The following is an 8,962-nucleotide window of genomic DNA, read 5'->3' on the forward strand; positions in this document are numbered from 1 at the left end:
CCAAGGTAATGCCCTTACCCTTATCCACACACGAACCTATAAAAAGGTAAACAACGAGAGGGTAAGCAAAGCTTAGTGAGCACAATAATTATACATACACATATATAATCTACTTACTTGCATCACTTACACAACATCATACTCGGTTTAACAATTCGACAATCATGCAACAATATTATGCATATACCATAAACCGCAAATCCACAAGTAGCTAATAATACAAAAGCATACGATTCATAAATAAATACTTTCAATACATAACTCACGCAACCTTGGTTAACCAATTCGAACAAGGGAAACGGTACATACAAGACCGTTGGAGTTCATAACATCCGTTAGTGCTACTTAATCAACGCGTAGTCACTAATCCCCCGGGTGATGTCTTAAACAACGCGACTCACTCAACCTTTACAATGTGGCGTCTTAAACAACGCGACGATTCCACATGCCATTCAATACGATGGGTGGTGTCTTAAACAACGCGACATCCACTCCAATACATTGTGGTGTCTTAAACAATGCGACATCCACTTCTTTACCATGTGGTGTCTTAAACAACGCGACATCCACTTCTTTACAATGTGGTGTCTTAAGCAACGCGACAATGCCACATTCATACGACACAAATAAATACATTATATACACATACGCATAATTATTCCACTCACCTTATGCCTTCGGTGATTATTAAACCAAGCTTGAGTTCCGAGGTAACGTACCTATTTTCACAAGCATATAATCAATCAACTTGGTCTAATCTTACAACCCACACCATCCTAGGTCATCTTGACCCATTTGGACACTTAACCCTAAATTGGGTCATTTTCACCAAAAACCCTAACGCTTGGCACTCAAGGCCTTCCTACACATTAGATCACTAGGTTTTATCACAAAACACAACCATTTACCAACCTTGGTCCAATTTTGACCCATTTGACTCAATAAAAGTCAATACACCCATTTTGGGTCATTTATACTCAAATCACACCCATTTACTCTTCCTTAAGGTGTTCTAACAAATTATTAGCCAATTAGGGTTTCATGACAACAATTAATACTTTTAAAACCCTAGCTAACCCATTATTGAGCCTACATGACCCAATTTACCCAAGAACACCCAATTTACCCAAAAATGGGTCTTAATGTTCATCTTCACACAAACCCTAACCCATACACGAAATCAAAACAAGAATTGAAAGTTAAGGCATACCACAACTATCAAAATGTTGCGAATGACGAGATGAACAACTTTAGAACTTGGACTTTAGCAAGAAACCCTCTTCTTCCTCTTCAAAGTGAGCTTTCCCTCTCTAAAACTCACTCTCTCAGTAAAATAAATTGGGAGGTGATAAGGTTGGTGAACAAGGGAGTAAATGAGCTCCCAAACTACTGAACCAAGCATTAAACTCGGCCTTGATGTGAATTTACCAAAATACCCACGTTTAAATTTAAATAAAAACAAGGAATAGCTGGCAGCCGCGTTGCGCGGCGTGCAGACCCTAGTTCAACAATGATTTTCCCCTTTTTAAATGTATGAAACATGAACTCCACAACTCTAGTAATATAATTACACATACAAACATTATGTACAATAATTACACGGGTCTTACAGTTTAAGATGAAATCAAGTGGTAAACTTGAAGAAATGTCTAGTTTCATATGTTATAAACAATATTTTAATTTATTTTAATTGTCTAATGTTATTAGTCCACAGTCGATAGTCCACAGTTAATCACTCTAATAGTTCATATATAGTTTAATATATAATATTCGAATTAATTAATATGTATCGTGACCCGTGTACATGTCTCAGACTCGATCACAACTCAAAGTATATATATTATTATAGAATCAACCTCAACCATGTATAGAGAACTCAATTATTACTGCATATAGAGTGTCTATGGTTATTCTAAATAATATATATATGCGTCGATATGATATGTCAAAACCTTGTATATGTGTCCCGATATTTAAAGTGCGTAAAATAAATACAGAAATTTAATGACGATAAATAAAATGCGTAAAATAAATAACAGAAATTAAATGACGATAAATAAAATTGCGAGAATATAAATTGCGATAAATAAATTGCGATAAAATAAATTGCGATAATTAAATTGCGATAAATAAATTGCGATAAAATAAAATGTAATACAGAATTAACAGTTAGCTAGGAACAGTTAGCTAGGATCTTGTTAGCGTGGTTTCTTAACAAAATTTCATATTGTTAATTAGTCTGTTTCTAATCAATTTTTATTATGTCCATTATTTCTTCATTATGCCACTTGTTGGATTCTGGTAAATCAAAATCCAAATATGAAATTAAATTTGAATGAAAATAGTTATTCTTTGGTGAACGGATACGTATATCTTGTGGATGTAAGTAGGATAGTAAATGAATGTTGAATCAGATTCAAAGAATGTACAATGTAACTTATTAATGTGAAATCTGAATATTCTTCGGGTATTACCTACCCGTTAAAATATTTTCACCATTAACAGTTTGTACAAAAGAATTTTTAATTACAATCCTTATGAAAATATACTTACATATATATTTTCTTCAAATGTAATCATAGATTTAATGAGTTAATATAATATTAATCTCATTTGATTTACCATTAGAACTAGAATACATAATCTCTAAGACATTAGAGATTACATAATCGTCATGTCGAATAAAGATAATTGATGTAGAACGATACGTAGAACGATGATTATACTCGAGGTATAGAATGAGATGTTGAGGCATGGATTGTTGATGGTACTGTTGGTGCCGATGACATTGCTGAAGATGGTACGTTTTGCACCATATTTTCCAAGGCTATAACTCGGGTGCGAAGCTCGTGGACTTCTTCCATTATTCCGGGTTGATTGTCGGTCGGAACTAGCGGATGAATAAGGTTTAGAATTTTAGATAGAATACAATCATGGTGAGATATTCGAGAAATGAGGGTGAAAATGGTGTTTCGGACTGGTTCGCCGGTAAGTGCTTCAGGTTCATTGCCAAGAGGTAAATTCGGTTGGTGGGTGGAAAGAATCGCCTTCCTCTCGTCTCCATCGGTTAAGTCGACTACGAACCCATCAGATGAATTGGGGATGGTAGATTGGTTGATTCATTCTGGTGACGTTACCTCCGGAGCTTAGGTTGATCCATGTTGTCGGAATAACTATCGGAATAGCTATCAAAATCTGAGGGACTCGAACTGGTTGAGGGATTCATCTTGTACGATCAGATGAAGAATTTTTGATAAGAAACAGATTATAGGATGTAGATTAGTACCCTGCAATACATAATTTACATATGCATGTATAATACTAAAATCCCATAAGTTACGGAGGAATCTACGGAAGCTGTCAGGCAAAGGTAACAATAACAGATATGCTAATATATGAATTTATCTATACATTGTCTATGAAATAGAGGCAGTAAGACGTGTCTAGACTAAGAATGATAAGCAGGTAATTTTTGACACTAATGATAAACTAAACTTTTGACATGCAGATACGGTCGAAGTCCAGACTCACTAATGCATCTTAACAACTATCAGTTAGACACACTAATGTAAGACCTGGTTCGCTAAGACCACTGCTCTGATACCAACTGTAGAGACTCGTCCTAATCCATCTGGATGAAGTCCATACCGATTATAAATGATTCACAACAGTTGATTACATCGCGAGGTATTTGACCTCTATATGATACATTTTACAAACATTGCATTCATTTTTAAAAGACAAATTTCCTTTACATTGAAAGTTGACAGGCATGCATGCTATCTCATAATATATCCAAACTATAAACGACTTAATAATATTCTTGATGAACTCAACGACACGAATGCAACGTCTTTTGAAATATGCCATTAATGACTCCAAGTAATATCCCTAAAATGAGCAAATGCACAGCGGAAGATTTCTTTCGTACCTGAGAATAAACATGCTTTAAAGTGTCAACCAAAAGGTTGGTGAGTTCATTAGTTTAACATAAATAATCATTTCCATCATTTTAATAGACCACAAGAATTTCAATTCTAGTTCTCATAAGTATACGTCCCATGCCAGAGACAAAAATCATTAATATGGATTGAACACCTGGTAACCGACATTAACAAGATGCATATAAGAATAGGCCCTATCATTCCGGGAAATCCTTCGGACATGATAAAAACGAATTCGAAGTACTAAAGCATCTGGTACTTTGGATGGGGTTCGTTAGGCCCAATAGATCTATCTTTATAATTCGCTTCAATTAGTAGATCGGTTTACTAATTCTTAGGTTACCAAGCAGAAAGGGGCATATTCGTCTTCGATCATTCAACCATATAATGTAGTTTTGATTACTTGTGTCTATTTCGTAAAACATTTATAAAAATTGCGAATGTATTCTCAGCCCAAAAATATAAAGGGTAAAAAGGCAAATGAAACTCACCATATTGTATTTTGTAGTAAAAATACATATTATGACATTGAACAATTGTAGGGTTGTCCTTGGATTCACGAACCTATATTATTCGTATATTTATTAATATACATAATTGTAATTGAACACATTATATATATAAATGTATTAGTTATATTATTTTTATATTATTAATACATATATATGTATATATATATTTTATATGTTCCTTTTGTATATAAAGATATTAGATTTTGTTATGTTATATGAGTTAAATATATATTTATGTATGCATTTAGTTTGTTTATCAAAACAGTAGTTCTATAATACTAAGTTAATATTAGTAACAATAATGATAATAATATTAATAATACACATATGTTAATAGTAACCTTATTAGCGATAGTAACAATGATATTAATAATAGTACTTGTAAAAGTATTAATTTTTCTGTTTAAGATAGTTATGATAATAATAATAATAATAATAATAATAATAATAATAATAATAATCATGATAGTAATTATAATATATCTATATATTTTAGTTATAATGATAATAATAATAATAATACTTCGTTTAAAAGTTCATGACCATGATTATTCTTATATCATAATTATTTTTCATGTTCAAGTTCAAAATATAACCTATGATTATTGATCACCTTTTTATGAAAAGAATCTTCGTAACACATCCATTAGCTTTACATTCATGTTCTAAATCTTACACATTTTATAATCTTTTATAACATGACACATAGTTTTAATTATATTCGTAACCAATTCATAATACATATAATAGTAGTAATAATATTCTTAATATTATTATTAATGATGATAATAATTATAATAATAATACTAATACTAATGAATATAATACTTGTAACTAGGGTTATGAAAAAAATAATAACTACTACTTGTATTAGTAATAATAATAATACTAATAACAATTATTCGTAATACTTAATAATAATAATACAAATAATTATAATTCTAATACTTATTTTAGTGATAATAATAATTATAATATTTGTGCTAATAATAATAACAATCATTAATAATAACAATAACAATAACAATAGCAATAAATAATAATAATAATAATACTAATAATAATAATAATAGAAATAAAAATAAAAGATTTATACCCTTTAAAGCTTTGTGTAAAAAGAATTGCCCACCATGAGGCTCGAACCCGCGACCTCACGCTCACACACAACACCATCTAACCACTGAACCGATCTGTTTTTCTATTATAATGCGTGGCTCATATTTATTTAACCCAAACTTATTTTGTTCTATAACTTCCTTCTTCTTCAATAGCTCATACGATCCAAATCAATTCCTTATCCACAGATTGCGTTACCCAGTTAAATATAGGTTTAAAAGTTGAAACAGAATTATATATTTGTAATTGCTTTTTAAAAAAATATATATATAAAAAGGATAATACCGATAGCTGCTGTCGCGGTTATATATCAACAAAAAAAAAATGATTTCTCTTTTTAGAACGTCTTAGACTGAGGTTATAACACAAATTGTTTTTCAAATCACTCCTATAAACTATAGGAAGCATCAATTTAACTCAAATCGAAACAGAAATGTCAAATTTGGCTGATTAACGAATGTTGACTTTTTTAATTCAAAACATTGACCTCAAAATTAGAGCTCAATATAAGGAATTGCATTTTGAAATTTTGCAGAAAGTTTGAGAAGAAGGATCCTAACGAGACTGCATTAATACATTTTGAAGATCTTAACGAATTTGACTTATTAAAAAAATGGAACACGAACAGAAGAAGGACTGGACTGGTTCAGTGTTTTTTTTTTATGCAGTTTTAATTCACAAAGTGAATTAGTGGTAATTGATATTAGATGAAGATGATAGAAAAAAATAAATCGATTATTTCCTCTCAAATAAAATAAGTCAAGTGAATTGTTATATCCCATTTTTGATCGACAAATAATGTTTAATCATGCAAAGAAAATTAAAAAGCTGATAAAGACACACAACACAAATTGTTTGCATTAGGGATTTAAGATCGAGACTTTGTAATAATCCTTTAGACACAAAACAAAATTTATAAAGCATGAAAGTGATAGGGAACGGCCAGATTCTTTTTCTGATTTCTTTATATATATATATATATATATATATATATATATATATATATATATATATATATATATATATATAATCAATATTTATAATTTATAAATATAAATGTAATTATAATAATAATACCTTTTTTTCATATACAGAAAATAATAATAAAAATGTTAATATTACATATAATGATAATTAGTGATATCAATAATAATACTATTAATAATTATAATAATAATTATAGAGATGATAATAATAATATTATTAATTATAAAAATAATGATTATTAAGGATAAAGGTAATAATAATATTTAACAAGTATTTCAAGTGATAATTAATATATAACAAGTTGCATGTATCAAATTTCTTATCTATATCTTTTATGTAATAATATTAATAATACAGATTTTAATATTAATATTGACAATATTAATGAAAATTTTACTATAATAAATTTATTTAAACTTGTAATTACATTTAATGTGTTAACCTTACATTTTATGTAATACCTATTTTATATAATATCATATTTGAATATTCAATATTTATATTTATTTTATATATATACATATAATATTAGTTATGTATAGATGTCATATACATGTATGTATATACAGGTTCATTCTAATAACAGTTTTAGTTATTTTATATATTACTTTGTATTTTCAATTCAAATGATTTAATTACATTTTATTATGTAGCACTACTTACATTTATATATATAACAATTGTTCGTGAATCGTCGGGAACAATCAAATGGTCAATTAAATATATAAACATAGTTCCAAAGTTTTCGAGACTTAACATATAGACTTTGCTTATCGTGTCGAAAATATATAAGGATTAAGTTTAAATTTGATCAAAATTTCCGGGTCGTCACAGAAACATCCTTACATTTGAAATGAATGCGACATATTTTGGCCAAACGTTGTTTTAAGGACTTATGTGTGACGACCAGGAAATTTCTGACCAAATTTAAACTTAATTCTCATATGATTTCGACACGATAAGCAAAGTCTATAAATGTGAGTCTCAGAATTTGTGAACTGTTTTCATTACATTCATTTAACCTCTACCGTTTCGACGATTAACGAACAATTAATTGTAAATAGATATGTATATATTTATATATATATATATATATATATATATATATATATATATATATATATATATATATATACAATAATTTGAAATATAAATTGAAATATTATATGATGTAATTGTTGGATTAAATATTGTAAAATAAATAATTTAAAAAGATTACATATAGAAATTTATAATATCTCATTTTATGTAAATAATTATGCATTAATATTAACTTGTTAAATTAATATTATTATTATCATCATTAACACAATTATAAATAATAATTATTATTAATAATTATTGTTATCATTATTATTAATATTATTATTAATAATATATTTAGTAACTAATAATATTAATCATAATATGTAAAGGTAAGATATTACGCGGATTGAATTGTTATTACATCACTGTCTTCCTATTTTACTTGTGATATTATGTCGAGTATTAGAATCCAAAGTTTAGACTACTTCATTATTGTGCATTATGTATAATTGATACATTGAATGGATACTATGTTTGATTCGTTCTTTCCCCCACTAACAAAATTATTGACATGTTTAATATAATATATACATATAGATCACATACTCATATCACCTAAGCTTTAACTTTTGCACCACCTTCCTCATCACCCACCATTCCCCACCGTGACCTGCAACCCATCGGCCAACCATCGATCACCGAGAGTCACCACTCATCTGCCACCCTAGAACAATCAACCACATATGTCCACAACACCCTAAACCTAGTTCTACTCATTTCCTTTTCGGTTTTAAATTCAAAACTACACAAACCCGCTACTAGCTACTTGTTTCCTTGTTACTGTTGTTTCTGCTGTGAGTAAACCCAACCCACAAACACCCCATTTCAGTTACTAGTACAACCCATAACAACCAACCATCGACACTCTGCTACTGTTTTACTTCGGTTCATTGTTGTTGCTTCGAAACTACTGTTGCTATGAACCAACACCATCTAGAACCACCACTTCAAAACCATCACAACCATCGACACCTTAGATTGGTACAACTATTTCTATTTCAGTTGTAAACAGTCACAGACCACCACCCTAATCACGTTCCTAGAACTCCTTCGAATAACCACGGTGTATTGCTACTGCTTAACTCTTGTGTTCAATTCAGAGGCCATTAAGAACATTACCAAATTGAAAAATCCTCGACTACAACTTATGATGTACACTTCTTTCTGTCTCACAACCCACGTCACTGTTGCAATGCTTGAAAACCTTTAATTTAAATAAATCCGCATGTTGAGCTACCACTTGCGAATTTTTTTTTGTTCTTTTCTTTTTACCAACACATGCTAAAGCTAAAAACCCCACTTGTTGACTTATATTTA

Source organism: Rutidosis leptorrhynchoides, chromosome 3, assembly GCF_046630445.1.
Source record: "Rutidosis leptorrhynchoides isolate AG116_Rl617_1_P2 chromosome 3, CSIRO_AGI_Rlap_v1, whole genome shotgun sequence".
NCBI classification, from domain to species: Eukaryota; Viridiplantae; Streptophyta; class Magnoliopsida; order Asterales; family Asteraceae; genus Rutidosis; species Rutidosis leptorrhynchoides.